The sequence below is a fragment of the Dysidea avara genome, chromosome 1, assembly GCF_963678975.1.
Source record: "Dysidea avara chromosome 1, odDysAvar1.4, whole genome shotgun sequence".
In the NCBI taxonomy this organism is placed as follows: domain Eukaryota; kingdom Metazoa; phylum Porifera; class Demospongiae; order Dictyoceratida; family Dysideidae; genus Dysidea; species Dysidea avara.
The window spans coordinates 32331544-32348904 of record NC_089272.1 but is presented as its reverse complement, the minus strand read 5'-3'; the positions used below and the strand labels follow the sequence as shown (position 1 = coordinate 32348904).

General features: G+C 38.2%; 1 long non-coding RNA gene across 1 annotated transcript; it reads right to left on the bottom strand.

The window, feature by feature from the left end:
- Positions 1-12888: 12888 nt before the first annotated feature.
- LOC136249736 (uncharacterized) lies at positions 12889-13673 on the bottom strand. Its single transcript, XR_010698317.1, has 3 exons — positions 13639-13673; positions 13392-13476; positions 12889-13191 (listed from the first exon to the last, which is right to left on the bottom strand). It is a non-coding gene; the product is annotated as an uncharacterized lncRNA (long non-coding RNA).
- Positions 13674-17361: the final 3688 nt, after the last annotated feature.

Here is a 17361-nt window from a genome sequence, read left to right as displayed (position 1 = left end):
CACAGCCTTAAGCTGTCACGTGTGAAACTACCACCTTATCACGTGACATGATTGCGCTGTTGGACAATATGCAAATTTTGGTTATAAGTAAGAAGCTGGTGAATAAGCTTCATTCAGTAGGCCTCGTTACTTCGCTGTGGCTAGGCATTACTCAGAGGATAACTAACGAGATTAGTAACTTCGTTACTTGTAGTAATAATATTATGTAATATTAGACTCGTTACAGTAACTATGTTACTTAGGTAACGCGTTACATTTGTAAGTAAAGTAGCTTGCGTTATATTACCTGTTTTATAGCGTATTTCGTTATATTACTTTGTTACCACAAAAGTGATAATATTACGTAACGCAGGGGCGTAGGGAGGGGGGTTCCGGGGGGTTCAGGAACCCCCTGTAAAATTTTGACTTTTGCAAGCAGGATCCTAACACACCATTTAGTGTGGCAGGACAAAATGAGTGAGTTGATAAAACTTACATTCATCTCTCAGGGAAGGATTTACTGAGGTAACATGAGCCCTCTTCAAAACTTGTTAAAAATATCGATATACTCTAATAGAGCAGTCAGGTATATACTCTAATAGAGCAGTCAGGTATACTCTAATAGAACATGCATGTAAATATCCATGTCCATATGAAGTTTTTCAGACATTCCAACATTAAATGCAAAACTTAGCATGACCTTATACTGCTATAGCTTTGGTGTGCAGTGTTTAAAGATATAGAGCTCCAGTAATTTATCACTTTTGTTATGCAAAATTAATTCATGCTATGCATATTTGTATAGTTAGCTATATTGTTTTGATTGTCATTTGTATCAGTGGATTCATGGCTCCTATACCACAGTGAGATATAACCATCACTTACAGATTACTATATGTGTCTCTATGTGTTATGCTTTCTGTTTCCACTAGGTGACTTTATCTAGTACTACCTTCATCCCTGGGGCACTTAATGCATCACAATTAATGTACTTTTTGCATAAAATATAGTAATTTGCTGAGTTTTGATTTATTAAAATATTGAAAGTCTCTCAGCGGCTGGGGGCTGTGCCCCCAGACCCCTGCTTCTAGTAACTCAATGCTGGTGCTGGAACCCCCCTTCAAAAAATCCTGGCTACGCTTCTGCGTAACGCGTTACATAAGTAGCGCGTTACTCCCAACAATGCAAGTAACCCAGTAGAGAGTTGAACTACTTTTGTAACTAAGTTGTGTAGTAGTTTAAAGAAGCTATAATAATATAACTAGTTACACAGTAATTTGTAAGAAGGATTAATTTACTGTCCAAAGTTGTAACAAGCTGGATAGTTACATACTGTTAGCCTGTTGAGAAAAGTTGATTATATAAAAATTCGTACAACTATAGCTACTGTATAAAAATGTATGTTAAAATTAATCCTTTGCATCTCATTACTCCTTTCTGTAGTAAAGAAAAAATACAGGTAAACAGAGGCCCCAAAACTAACCTATGGCCTGCTTCGGAGTACAAAAGTGCAAAAAGAAGTCCAAAACAGCCAAGCTGTAAAAGAAAGGTGTGACCCCCAAACAGCTATGGTGAAAAGATGTGAAATCCAAGGTGGCGGCCAAGAAATGGCTGTGATAGTAGGTAAATGACAGAAAATTTTATGACAATTCAGGTTAATTTGTTGTCGAGTTCTAGTGGAGGAGGCAGTACAAATTCATGTGAATTGTCGTTATTAGATTTTTTTGCCATTTACCTACCATCACAGCCATTTCTTGGCCGCCAACTTGGATTCCACATCTTTCCACCATGGCTGTTTGGGGGTCACACCCTTTTTTCTACAGCTTGGCTGTTTTGGATTTTGGATTAGATATTCATTTAGTATCCAACTTTACATGTAGTTTCTGCTTTTGCAAGTTCTCATACTGCTGTATGGCCATTTACTTTTCAAGTTCTTATGCTGCTGTAAGGGTAATTTTTTTTGACTCAACATACATGGAATAGTCCATAGAACCTTTACAGCTTCTATGAATAGAGTAATTGACAAATCATGGCCCAGTACAAAATTGAAGTCCCATGAACAACAACAGTATCTGATTTTTAATCACCTTAATTAGTGTCCCATTATCTTAAAATAGAAACACTTAATAACAATGGCGGATCCAGGATGGGGCATTTGGGGCAAATGCCCCCCCCAACCCCAACTTTGTTGAGGAGCCAGCCATACTTCTAGCTACTTAGCTAGCTTTATGTCAGGCCTAGAAACCCATGACAATATGCAGCATATATTACAAATTCACCTGAAATAAAAGCGAATCAAAGTGAAACTTGCTGTGAACATATGCTGTGAAATTGCCACCCGAACCTCTTTACGTACTAAGCGCCTCTAAAATAATTATTATGTTGCTGTTATTACGACATTCAGAGCCTTTTAAACAGCTTTTAAGACTCTGAAAAGGCCAAAATAGCTAATAGCAACAGTGAGACACTACTAAGAGGTGATTATTTGCTGCTTCAAAAGTGCAGCACTAAGCAGGGGTTCTGGCTCTACCCAATTATTATTATTATTATTATTATTATTGTTTACTGAGCAGTCAGCCCTGCTGGTGTGCTCAGGAATCACATAAACAAATACATTAGGTACAATAATATGATTGGAGTCTAGCTGTAAATAGATCAGTATCTGCAATTTCAATTGTGTCAGTTGGTAGTATGTTCCACTCGTTTATTGTTCTTGAGAAATCATTTACTGTTTGTGCCCCTCCTCTTGCCAGTCCCTGGATCCGCCCTTGTAATAATAATAATATCCTAGTAGCTATACTGTACAACAGGGAAAATATTAATAATAATTATTGATGAAACAAAAAGTTGATGAATTTGATGAATCATCATAATTAATTTGTCAAACATTGATAAGGTTTTTATTGCTACAAGAGAAATGGTAAGTGCTGCACGTTAATAGATTTAGTTTTGGATTTATCAAGTTAGAAGGTCAAGAAAAGTTTTTTATATACCGTGCGCAAGGAAATTTTGACGTCAAAAAAATTTGACGAATTCAGACTTCAGCAGATTTGACGAATAAAATGTTGACGAAAATGAAGAAATTGTAGGCAAAACCTGTACTTTTAAGGGCGCTTATAAACTTTTGACGAATTTAAATTTGACGTCAAATTCGTCAAATTTTTTTGTTGGCTTAAACACTTCCACAGCCTGCTTTGGGTCTAGCTATTCCTCCTCACGATTTTACTATAGCTTTACGTTTGTGGCTTGGCATTCCTTTGTTCCCTTCTTTACCACTCTGTACTTCTCTCTGTCATTGACCAGTTTGGTGATCATCTGCTGGGGTGCTCTCATGGTCCCTTGAGGATCCAGCGTCATAATGCTTTAGTGTCTGTTATACACCATGCCTTGCTCCAAGATCACCCTGGTGTTTTTAGGGAGCAAGGCATTTCATCTGACCAATCTCGTCCTGGCGACTTATACCACCCTGACTTTCATCTTGGTCGTCCTGACTATTTTGATCTATCCGTCAGGAGTACCACTCAGTCTGCTGTCATATCTTCTGCTTCTTCTCAGGCTGGGGTGGCCGCTGCTGTTGGTGAGATAGCTAAAGACAACCAATAACAGGATATTGTAAATGATAATGGAGGAGACTTTATTCCTCTTGTATGTGAGACCTTTGGTGTTTGGTCACCATATGCCCTATCAATTTTAGGATCCATAGCTGACAGAACAACTGTTAGAAACGGTTTACCTAGAAAGTTTGCTAGGCGCCAACTTCTCCAGCAACTATCTGTGACTTAGTGGAGGTACAATGGGAAAATGATACTCCGCCAGTATTCGCTTACGGCTGAAGATGAATTTCCTGACTTTGACATTGGTTAAGTTAAGTATGTAGGTAGTAATAAGTATATCTAATCCAAAACAGCCAAGCTGTAAAAGAGTGCGGCCCTGAGAAAGGCTATGGTGAAAAAAGATGTGAAATCCAAGGTGGCGGCCAAGAAATGGCTGTGATGGTAGGTTAATGGTTAAAATTTTAATAACGACAATTCAGGTGAATTTTGTGTCAAGACCAAGTGGCACCAAATTCACCTGAATTGTTGTTATTAAAATTTTTACCATTAATCTACCATAACAGCCATTTCTTGGCCGCCACCTTGGATTTCACATCTTTTTTCACCATAGCCTTTCTCAGGGCCGCACTATTTTTTTACAGCTTGACTGTTTTGGATTAGATTTCACTTCTTTTTGTATTTGTATACCCCAAAGCCGGCCTATGGCTGGCTTTAGGGCTTTTTAACCTGTCATTTTTTCTTTACTACAGGAAGAAGAAAAGATGAAGCAGGATGATTTCTTTGTAGCTGACCTCTCTGAAAGATGATCCTTCTAGCTGATCTCTCTACCGGATGACTTGCTTGTAGCTCAACTCTCTACAGGGTGATTTGTTTGTAGCTGAACTCTCTACAAGGTAACTTCTTCTAGCTGATCTTTCTACAGGGTGATTTGTTTGTCTCTACAGGGAAATTTGTTTGCAGCTGAACTCTCTACATGGTAGTTTCTTTGTAGCTGAACTCTCTACAATGTAACTTCTCCTAGCTGAACTCTCTACAGGGTAACTTGTTTCTAGCTGAACACTCTACAGGGTGATTTGTTTGTAGCTGAACTCTCTACAAGGTAACTTCTTCTAGCTGATCTTTCAACAGGGTGATTTGTTTGTCTCTACATGGCAATTTGTTTGCAGCTGAACTCTCTACATGGTAGTTTCTTTGTAGCTGAACTCTCTACAATGTAACTTCTTCTAGCTGAACTCTCTACAGGGTAACTTGTTTGTAGCTGAACTCTCTACAGGGTGATTTGTTTATAGCTGAACTCTCTACAAGGTAACTTCTTCTAGCTGATCTTTCTACAGGGTGATTTGTTTGTAGCTGAATTCTCTACAGGGCAATTTGTTTGCAGTTGAACTCTCTACATGGTAGTTTCTTTGTAGCTGAACTCTCTACAATGTGACTTCTTCTAGCTGAACTCTCTACAGGGTGACTTGTTTCTAGCTGATCTCCCTACAGTGTAACTTGTTTCTAGCTGAACTCTCTGCAATGTACCTTCTTCTAGCTGAACTCTCTAACTAGTCAGGGTGACTTGTTTGTAGTTGAACCCTCTACAGGGTGATTTGTTTGTAGCTGAACTCTCTACAAGGTAACTTCTTCTAGCTGAACTCTCTACAGTGTGACTTGTTTGTAGCTGAATCCTCTACAGGGTGATTTGTTTGTAGCTAAACTCTCTACAAGGTAACTTCTTCTAGCTGAACTCTCTACAGGGTGACTTGTTTCTAGCTGATCTCTCTACAGTGTAACGTGTTTGTAGCTGAACTCTCTACAATGTACCTTCTTCTAGCTGAACTCTCTAACTAGTCAGGGTGACTTGTTCGTAGTTGAACCCTCTACAGGGTGATTTGTTTGTAGGTGAACTCTCCACAAGGTAACTTCTTCTAGCTGATCTTTCTACAGGGTGATTTGTTTGTCTCTACAGGGCAATTTGTTTGTAGCTGAACTATCTATATGGTAGTTTCTTTGTAGCTGAACTCTCTACAGGATAACTTGTTTCTAGCTGAACTCTCTACAGAGTAATTTGTTTGTAGCTGAACTCTCTACAAGGTATATAACTTCTTCTATGTGATCTTTCTACAGGGTGATTTGTTTGTAGCTGAATTCTCTACAGGGCAATTTGATTGCAGCTGAACTCTCTACAATGTAACTTCTTCTAGCTGAACTCTCTACAGGGTTACTTGTTTCTAGCTAAACTCTCTACAGGGTGATTTGTTCATAGCTGAACTCTCTACAAGGTAACTTCTTCTAGATGATCTTTCTACAGGGTGATTTGTTTGTAGCTGAATTCTCTACAGGACAATTTGTTTGCAGCTGATCTCTCTACATGGTAGTTTCTTTGTAGCTGAACTCTCTACAATGTAACTTCTTCTAGCTGAACTCTCTACAGGATGACTTGTTTGTAGCTGAACTCTCTACAGGGTGATTTGTTTGTAGCTGAACTCTCTACAAGGTAACTTCTTCTAGCTGATCTTTCTACAGGGTGATTTGTTTGTAGCTGAATTCTCTACAGGGCAATTTGTTTTCAGCTGAACTCTGTACATGATAGTTTCTTTGTAGCTGAACTCTCTACAATGTGACTTCTTCTAGCTGAACTCTCTACAGGGTGACTTGTTTCTAGCTGATCTCTCTACAGGGTGACTTGTTTCTAGCTGAACTCTCTACAGGGTGATTTGTTTGTAGCTGAACTCTTTGCATTATTGTTTCTTTGTAACTGAACTCTCTACAATGTGACTTCTTCTAGCTGATCTCTCTACAGGATGACTTGTTTCTAACTGAACTCTCTATAGTGTGATCTGTTCATAGCGGAACTTTCTACTGGGTGATTTGTTTGCAGCTAAACTCTTTGCATTATTGTTTCTTTGTAACTGAACTCTCTACAAGGTAACTTCTTCTAGCTGATCTCTCTACAGGGCAATTTGTTTGGAGCTGATTTCTCTACAAGGTGATTTATTTGAGCTGAACTCTCTACGTGATGGATTCTTTGTAGCTGAGCTCTCTATTAGGTACCTTCTTCTAGCTGATCTGACTACAGGGTGAATGTTTGTAGCTGAATTCTCTACAGAATAACTTGCAATGTAATATAACTGTGTAAATTATACATGCAGCTGAATGCTTTATTAAGGTGACTGTTCTATTAGAGTATCTCGATCTCGCATTTGCTGCACGTAGTTGCCTTTCGAATCATAACTCAGTGATTTGTAATCCGATTCTTCTGCACTACTGCAAGAACTTTCTATGATGATTATTCCAGCTACATACTGATTTTCAGTTCATTACTCTAAGCGGTTTGCCTGGTAGACACGAAAACTAATAGTTTTTTATTCATAAAAATCGATCGCGTAATTTTGACACAGGTTGGGTTTTGTGTCATATCTCCATGGTCTTTATCCCGATTCCTTTCAAACCACAAAAAGGCACTCCTACAATGGTTGCTCCATCTACATATAATTTTCAACTGATTCCTCCAAGGGGTTTACCCTGTAGGCGTGACAGACCTTCGACCTTATTTTACGCAAATAATCGGTAATAACTCCATGAATGTTCATCGGATTCCTACCAAAGTTGGTTCGGAGATCCGCCTTAATGAGCGCCTTAAGTGTGCCAAATTTCAGCCCAATCCGAGCACGCATTCGTGTTTTATGGCGAATTTTGCCAAGTGTGCAAAATGAAGAAGATGAAGAAGAAAAAAACGAAGAAATTAAAACGAAATTTTGTTCGCTCGTATCTCGGAAATGGCTGTACCAATTTTCTTCAAATTTGGTATGTAGACTCCCCTAACCGGGAGGCACGTCTCTAGCAAATTTAGTTCCAATCGGATAAGGGATCACAGAGCTACATAGGTGTGAAAATTGCGTTTTCTTTCTTCCGGTTAATATACTCACGGTGTGGCGCGCCGGCTTCTTGGGCCGCACGACACACTATCGTGTGTCTTGATATAGTTAGGTAATAAGTAGTAGTATGGTGTAGTTTTCAGTATGTACGTGTGTTATGTCCATAATTATCTAATTCAAAACAGCCAAGCTGTAAAAAAATAGTGCGGCCCTGAGAAAGGCTATGGTGAAAAAAGATGTGAAATCCAAGGTGGCGGCCAAGAAATGGCTGTGATGGTAGGTTAATGGTAAAAATTTTCATAACAACAATTCAGATGAATTAAGCGGCACCAAATTCACCTGAATTGGTGTTATGAAAATTTTTACCATTAACCTACCATCACAGCCATTTCCTGGCCGCCACCTTGGATTTCACATCTTTTTTCACCATAGCCTTTCTCAGGGCCGCACTATTTTTTTACAGCTTGGCTGTTTTGGATTAGATTTCACTTCTTTTTGTATTTGTATAACCCAAAGGCGGCCATAAAGCCGGCCTATGGCCGGCTTTAGGGCTTTTTAACCTGTCATTTTTTCTTTACTACAGGAAGAAGTAAAGATGAAGCAGGGTGATTTCTTTGTAGCTAACCTCTCTGCAAGGTGATCCTTCTGGCTGATCTCTCTACCGGATGACTTGTTTGTAGCTGAACTCTCTACAGGGTGATTTGTTTGTAGCTGAACTCTCTACAAGATGACTTCTTCTAGCTGATCTTTCTACAGGGTGATTTGTTTGTAGCTGAATTCTCTACAGGGCGATTTGTTTGCAGCTAAACTGCTACAATATAACTTCTTCTAGCTGTCTTCTAGCTGAACTCTCTACGGGTGGCTTGTTTCTAGCTGATCTCTCTACAGGGTGACTTGTTTCTAGCTGAACTCTCTACAGGGTGATTTGTTTGTAGCTGAACTCTCTACAAGGTAACTTCTTCTAGCTGATCTTTCTACAGGGTGATTTGTTTGTAGCTGAATTCTCTACAAGGCAATTTGTTTGCAGCTGAACTCTCTACATGGTAGTTTCTTTGTAGCTGAACTCTCTACAGGGTGACTTGTTTCTAGCTGAACTCTCTACAGGGTGACTTGTTTCTAGCTGATCTCTTTACATGGTGACTTGTTTCTAGCTGAACTCTCTACAGGGTGATTTGTTTGTAGCTGAACTCTCTACAAGGTAACTTCTTCTAGCTGATCATTCTACAGGGTGATTTGTTTGTCTCTACAGGGAAATTTGTTTGCAGCTGAACTCTCTACATGGTAGTTTCTTTGTAGCTGAACTCTCTACAATGTAACTTCTTCTAGCTGAACTTTCTACGGATGACTTGTTTCTAGCTGATCTCTCTAGAGGGTGACTTGTTTCTAGCTGAACTCTCTACAGGGTGATTTGTTTGTAGCTGAACTCTCCACAAGGTAACTTCTTCTAGCTGATCTTTCTACAGGGTGATTTGTTTGTCTCTACAGGGAAATTTGTTTGAAGCTGAACTCTGTACATGGTAGTTTCTTTGTAGCTGAACTCTCTACAATGTAACTTCTTCTAGCTGAACTCTCTACAGGGTGACTTGTTTGTAGCTGAACCCTCTACAGGGTGATTTGTTTGTTGCTAAACTCTCTACAAGATAACTTCTTCTAGCTGATCTTTCTACAAGGTGATTTGTCTGTAGCTGAATTCTCTACAGGGAAATTTGTTTGCAGCTGAACTCTCTACATGGTAGTTTCTTTGTAGCTGAACTCTCTACAATGTAACTTCTTCTAGCTGAACTCTCTACAGGGTGACTTGTTTCTAGCTGAACTCTCTACAGGGTAATTTGTTTGTAGCTGAACTCTCTACAAGGTAACTTCTTCTAGCTGAACTTTCTACAGGGTGATTTGTTTGTAGCTGAATTGTCTACAGGGCAATTTGTTTGCAGTTGAACTCTGTACATGGTAGTTTCTTTGTAGCTGATCTCTCTACAATGTAACTTCTTCTAGCTGAACTCTCTATAGGGTGACTTGTTTGTAGCTGAACCCTCTACAGGGTGATTTATTTGTAGCTGAACTCTCTACAAGGTAACTTCTTCTAGCTGATCTTTCTACAGGGTGATTTGTGTGTAGCTGAATTCTCTACAGGGAAATTTTGTTTGCTGCTGAACTCTCTACATGGTACTTTCTTTGTAGCTGAACTCTCTACAATGTAACTTCTTCTAGTTGAACTCTCTACCGGTGACTTGTTTCTAGCTGATCTCTCTACAAGGTGACTTGTTTCTAACTGAACTCTCTACAGGGTGATTTGTTTGTAGCTGAACTCTCTACAAGGTAACTTCTTCTAGCTGATCTTTCTACAGGGTGACTTGTTTGTCTCTACAGGGAAATTTGTTTGTAGCTGAACTCTCTACATGGTAGTTTCTTTGTAGCTGAACTCTCTAGAATGTAACTTCTTCTAGCTGAACTCTCTACAGGGTGACTTATTTGTAGCTGATCCCTCTACATTGTGATTTGTTTGTTGCTAAACTCTCTACAAGGTAACTTGTTCTAGCTGATCTTTCTACAAGTTGATTTGTCTGTAGCTGAATTCTCTACAGGGCAATTGGTTTGCTGCTGAACTCTCTACATGGTAGTTTCTTTGTAGCTGAACTCTCTACAATGTAACTTCTTCTAGCTGAACTCTCTATAGGGTGACTTGTTTCTAGCTAAACTCTCTACAGGGTGATTTGTTTGTAGCTGAACTCTCTACAAGGTAACTTCTTCTAGCTGATCTTTCTACAGGGTGATTTTTTTGTAGCTGAATTCTCTACAGGGCAATTTGTTTGCAGTTGAACTCTGTACATGGTAGTTTCTTTGTAGCTGAACTCTCTACAATGTAACTTCTTCTAGCTGAACTCTCTACAGGGTGACTTGTTTCTAGCTGAACTCTCTACAGGGTGATTTGTTTGTAGCTGAACTCTCTACAAGGTAACTTCTTCTAGCTGATCTTTCTACAGGGTGATTTGTTTGTAGCTGAATTCTCTACAAGGAAATTTTTTTGCTGCTGAACTCTGTACATTGTAGTTTCTTTGTAGCTGAACTTTCTACAATGTAACTTCTTCTAGCTGAACTCTCTACAGGGTGACTTGTTGTAGCTGAACCCTCTACAGGGTGATTTGTTTGCAGCTGAACTCTCTACATGGTAGTTTCTTTGTAACTGAACTCTCTACAATGTAACTTCTTCTAGCTGAACTCTCTACAGGATGACTTGTTTCTAGCTGATCTCTGTACAGGGTGACTTGTTCCTAGCTGAACTCTCTTCAGGTGATTTGTTTGCAGCTGAACTCTCGTACATGGTGGTTTCTGTGTAGCTGAACTCTCTACAATGTGACTTCTTTTAGCTATTCTATCTACAGGATGACTTGTTTCTAACTAAACTCTCTACAAGGTAACTTCTTCTAGCTGATCTCTCTACAGGGCAATTTGTTTGTAGCTGAATTCTCTACAGGGTGATTTATTTGAGCTGAACTCTCTACATGATGGCTTCTTTGTAGCTGAACTCTCTATTAGGTACCTTCTTCTAGCTGATCTGACTACAGGGTGACTTGTTTGTAGCTGAATTCCCTACAGAATAACTTGCAATGTATTACAACTGAGTAAATTATGCATGCAGCTGAATGCTTTATTAGGGTGACTGTTCTATTAGAGTATCTCGATCTCGCATTTGCTGCACGTAGTTGCCTTTCGAATCATAACTCAGTGATTTGTAATCCGATTCTTCTGTACTATTGCAAGAACTTTCTATGATGGTTATTCCAGCTACATACTGATTTTCAGCTCGTTGCTCTAAGCGGTTTGCCTGGTAGACACGAAAACTAATAGTTTTTTTTATTCATAAAAATCGATCGCGTAATTTTGACACAGGTTGGGTTTTGTGTCATATCTCCATGGTCTTTATCCCGATTCCTTTCAAACCACAAAAAGGCACTCCTACGATGGTTGCTCCATCTACATATCAATTTTCAACTGATTCTTCCAAGGCATTTACTCTGTAGGCGTGACAGACCTTCGACCTTATTTTACGCAAATAATCGGTCATAACTCCGTGAATGTTCATCGGATTCCTACCAAAGTTGGTACAAAGATCCGCCTTAATGAGCCCTTTAAGTGTGCCAAAATCCGAGTACGCATTCGTGTTTTATGGCGAATTTTGCGAAGTGTGCGAAACGAAGAAGAAAAAAACGAAGAAATTAGAACGAAATTTTGTTCGCTCGTATCTCGGAAATGGCTTGAGCGATTTTCTTCAAATTTGGTATTTAGACTCCCCTAACTGGGCGGCACGTTTCTAGCAAATTTGGTTCCAATCGGATAAGGAATCACAGAGCTACATAGGTGTAAAAATTGCATTTTCTTTCTTCCTGTTAATATACTCACGATGTGGCGCGCCGGCTTCTTGGCCGCACGACACACTATCGTGCGTCTTGATTGTTATTTAAGTTAGAATTTTTTTGACGTCAAAATCTCCTTGCGTACGGTATTATAAACAGTGCCTAGCTAAGCGCTATGAATTTATAAAGCTATGATAATACATTTTAGTAGCGCTTTCACTGGTATGACAAACGTTCCTGATCACCAACAAGTCAGCTTTGATTCATCGTTGTCACCGTTATGATGCTCAGAGAAAGTGTATCTTGCCTGTGGGTATTTGTAATTGCAGTGGAGATTTGTCAGATTCGAGGTATGTACTACGTACCGTAGCTATTAAAATAAAAACAACGAAGTGGATATTTAGCCGGTCACCGGTCACGGTGCAAATATTTATTTAGCCGGTGTCACAGTGATATATGTTTCCCCGGGTAACGTGTTTCCCGCACACATATCCCTAGGGATCCGTGTTTCCCCGCACACATATCACTAACTCGCTAGCGACCTACAAGTCACAGTGATATGTGTTTCCCCGGGTAATATGTTTCCCCTTTATAAAGTCATGTGCAACGTACGTAGCATATAGGCGCGCATGCACTTTTAATAATCATAGCTAGCAGCCATGTTCTATACCATATGCGTATTTTGTACCGTACGCGTATGGTATGTACCATACGCGTATGGTAAATACCATACGCGTACGGTACGATTTTCCGTACCATACGCGTACGGTATAGACATACGCGTATGGTACGTACCATATGCGTATTATGCCTTTTCTCAGTATCTTCTAGTCTTGCCATCACCTAGCTACAATGGGCTGTCTTTACAAGCATTTCTATAGCTGAGCAAACTTAGAACACAACACAATAATCTGCTTACTACTGAGCTGTAACTATAAATTTATTCATCAGCACACTGCATGCATTTTATCCTTGCCATGCATGCCCATGCATTTCCCACTATAGTCCTATACTAATGTACCTAAATCTTATGTACATGACCTCACTTTGTCTGCAGAACTTTACATAAATGTAGTGTGCATGTATGCTACTTTATACAGTAGCTATCAGAAGCATGCAGATGGTCTTATATATATACTCAATTATAAGTGTGGATAACTGACAATTTACAACAGAATTGGGTAAATAAGCAAGGAGAGCAATTACAACATGCATGGTAGCTAGTAAGCTCTAACTGAATTATACATATATGCATATACTGCTTGTGCAAAGCAAATAACTGGAAAAATGAACTTCGTAAGTGTCATCAGTTGTGCAGCATGGCTCCTCACTGTATTTGCATTTTTATATACTATGTACACTCTTCTTCTTTTGAAGATCCAATGTCTTGTTTACGTACTTTTCTTGTTTATACATACCGTAAATAGTATATTCATCACACTGGACCTACAAGCACAAATTAATGTGGATGTTGTTAACTTTAAAGAGTACATTCAGATAAGAGTAACTAAACACATTGTCTTCCCATCCACAAGTATGACAGTAAGTAGCAAGTAGCTATACAACGCACTTAGCAATAATAAAACAATGCATGCTACTTAATATACATTCATTACTGAACTATACATTAGAACTCATAAACTCACCATAAAATCTCTGCCACGTTGTGTTTTCCTACTTCATCTCAGCAGGCAATGTACATGCCTCATTCAATAGCAAAGATTCAGCGAACTACATGCAGTTAAAAAAAATTATTGCACAATTAATTACTATGCACATCAGTCTTGGAGTATAGCGTGTCTAATATTGCTATATTAAGCTACAGCCATGCAGATTTACATTAATTTGCAAACTAAAAACATTACTTTCTCTACAGTTATATCTCTTTGCTACCTCCCTCAATGTTATTGTATCAGCATTCTCCAGGTTTTCCTCTGTTTGAGCAATCATTATTTCTCGAGCTCATCTGATTAAAATTGTCTGTTCAACACACCTTTAGTGCCATAAGGCATAAATATCCATTTTTAAGTGGAAGCTAGTGTACTAACAAATTAAAGGTAAACAATAGATTATATGTAGCTACAATAGAATAAAATATTTAATGAAATAATATATATATGCCTGAAAAAATTGGCTCCATTTGCCAATGGATGCAAATTATTTAATATGGTTGCTATGTTGTAACCAATCAGAATGCGCAGTATATGGATAATTATATCAAAATCTTATGTTTATGTTTAGCTACAATGCTACCTCTACTGGCTTAGTGTATGCATTCCAGTTATATTCATTGAAAAATCGTGAATATCAATATGCTGGCACAATTCTACAGCCTAAAAGAAATGAATGTCTTTTGTCCTAAATAATGCTTTAGAAGATCAAACTTCAAATTTCAGTTTCTGAGTAAGACAAGGAGCATACTACTCTTGTTTTATGTTGAAGGGATAATTGGGCACCTTTAAACCCAAACACATTTTTACAAAGTTCATATATACAAGTATAGAGAAACCCCTAGTAGAGTTTTGGGTAATATCGCTCTATATAGCTTTTAATTATTGTACTAATCTTTGACTATCTTCAGGAGTACTTGTAAACACATAATATTATGTGTGGGTATTGTTCTAATTGTAGGGAAGTGTAGGCAGACCATTTATAGGCAAAACAGACTACTGTATATAATATTATTAATCAATAACTGAAAGTACACAATAACAACTAACTCTTACAACTACAGTAGTACACAATATTAATGTTACAGGTATGCATAAATTACATTATATTACATCATGTCACATCATTACATTACATGCATCATTAACTCTATTATAGATATGAAGGAGGAGTAGCATTTGTAATAATGGCCTAGTTTTTGAATTTTCATTGTATCAACAATGGATCATGAATCCAATAAGAAGCAATATATGTGTATAGCAATTGCAGCCACAATGTACTGTGTGGAAGAAGAAACAAAAATTAAAATTTACCACACGTTGTCAGTGTGTGCAATTGCTATGCAACATCTAGATAATTTGTGACTGGATTTGCAAAAAGGTAACTTTTTCACAGACAAAATTTGACCCATGCATATTTTGAAATTCGGGGTTTCATAAGTTTTTGAACATATACCTTATAATTGCGCATGCCTGCATGCAATTATCCATGAGTGTACAGTAGCTACTAGTATCTATCTGCATTTTGATACTAAGAGCAAGTTTATCAGTGTAAGGAGTCAAGTGTTACATCATTTTGTTTTCTGGTATGTAAAATGTGTGGAAAAGGTACCTGTTCACAAATCTGGTCATTTTAACTCAACTATTCTAAAGAACATATACAGTATAGCAGCTTGTGTACTTTCAAATCAATTACACTGTGGATAATTGAAGTCATTTATTATAAAAATGCAAGATGGAAATCCATGACAAATAAGGCAGTAGACAGCAGGATGAGGCAATAAATCAATATGTATACAAAAGTCAGAAGACATCAAGAAAATAATCCACAGGTGCTTACATAAACCATCATAATTATATGGGTGATGGCTCTATTGCATGTATTTTGTGGAACTGTCAGATACTTTGATGAAATGTCAGATACTTTGATGAAATGAAATGAACAGAAAGACTAGCCCCTCCCCCTCCCTCTTCCCCGAACAGAAATGAAAGCAGAGTGCCATCAGGCGTAGTCAATAGGTAAGGCAGTGTAAAAACCTTCTGCTTGATATTATACGCATACCAGGTTAGCTATACTCAGATGGTACGATTTTCCGTACCATACGCGTATGGCTGTACCGTACGCGTATACGCATATGGTATGTACCATACGCGTATGGTACAAAATACGCATATGGTATAGAACAGCCATACCTATACAACTAATGCTATAATTATACATGTTGATGGAGGAAATCAAGCCATTCAACTATAACTGCTAAACTGTGCTGTGAATTGGCTATGTAGCTATAGCATCAGTTTAATAAAACAGTAGCTACAAGTACATGTATATACGATAAAATACTATCTCTAGCTATATAAATCATGCATGTGATTGCAGCTATGTATAACTAATCAGTCTAACTACAGCTTTGGCATGCAGTCAGTCATTATCTACCCCCTTGCCGGTTCTATCTGGGGTTCCCCAAGGGAGTATTTTGGAACCTCTACTCTTCATTATTTACATGAATGATTTACCGTCTTGTGTTACCATCAGTAAAATTTTACTATTCATTGACGACACCAAGATTATAATACTGTTTGTAGTCCTGGAGATATTTCACTGTTTCAAAATGATTTAGATTCAGCAACTTTGTGGATTTGAAAGATATTTCACAGATTTGAAATTTTTCCAAATCTGCCTACACCTATACATTTATTTATTTTTTATTTATTTATTACTGTGTAGGACTCCATCAAGGAGTATAACACACAGATACAAAAACAAAATCAAAGTAAATTCAGATGATTTAACAAAATGTCCATACAATGAAGTGTATTGGTCTATTTAAAGGGCTTCATTCATCCACTTGTGTAGTTAATATGTATGACAATACTTAATTCAGGTACACAATTTCCATTGAAAATGCTTGCAGATTCAATCTTGTATTGTTCAAATTTCAAAATTTTCCACTTTCAACATTATTATTCTAACATGCACCTATTCAGTGTTGTGCAATTGTGAGAGGGGTGCATCATGTACTTGGTTGTCTGTACCTACCCAAACTTTTCCATTAGCAAAATGCTTCAGAGAGCCATACCTATAATCTAAAGGCAGTATATATAATCTACAGGCAGAAAATATTATGAATTTTATGTGGGAATGTCTCCAAATTGCAGTATTTTAGCATCTATTTTTCAAAATTTCCTGGGGGAGGGGGGCATGCCCCCAGGCCCCTCTAGTTCCAGCATGCTTTTGCTGAGCCCCCCCTGATAAATCCTAGATCCGCCCCTGTCAAGGACATCACACTTATTGAGCAGGTCCAGAGAAGAGCAACAAAGTTTTTTAAATGACTATAGTTCTGATTATTAGTATAGCTATAGCTAGTATAATTATTGTATTAGCTTATATAGTAGCTATATAGCTAGTTAGCATACTATAGCTATATACATGCAATATGCATGGGTGTCTATTAGCTAGATATAGCAATATATCTACTGAATGGTTGGATCGCGTACTGTTTGCAACTATAGCCATACACTGTTAAAATGAAGAGTAACCACAACTCTCAAGGAGTTCCCAGTGTAGGGAGGATTTAACACCCCTGGAGAGTAACCATTACTCCAAAGGAGTAACTGGGGAGTAACACATGCTCTGAAGGTGGTGTCACTTACTCTTCAGAGTAATGGTTATTCTCTTCAGAGTATTGGTTACTCTCCATAGGGTGTTAAATCCTCCCTACACTGGGAACTCTCAGAGTGGTGGTTACTCTTTATTTTTAACAGTGTAGGACCTTGGAGTTACTGCACGATGGCTATATCATAGTGGGAAACACGGATCCCTGGTGATATATGTGCGGGGAAACACGAATCCCTAGGGATATGTGTGTGCGGTGAAATATTAAAAAAATCGCTACAGGAAACACATATCACTGACAGCTTTTGGTGGGAAACACGGATCCCTAGT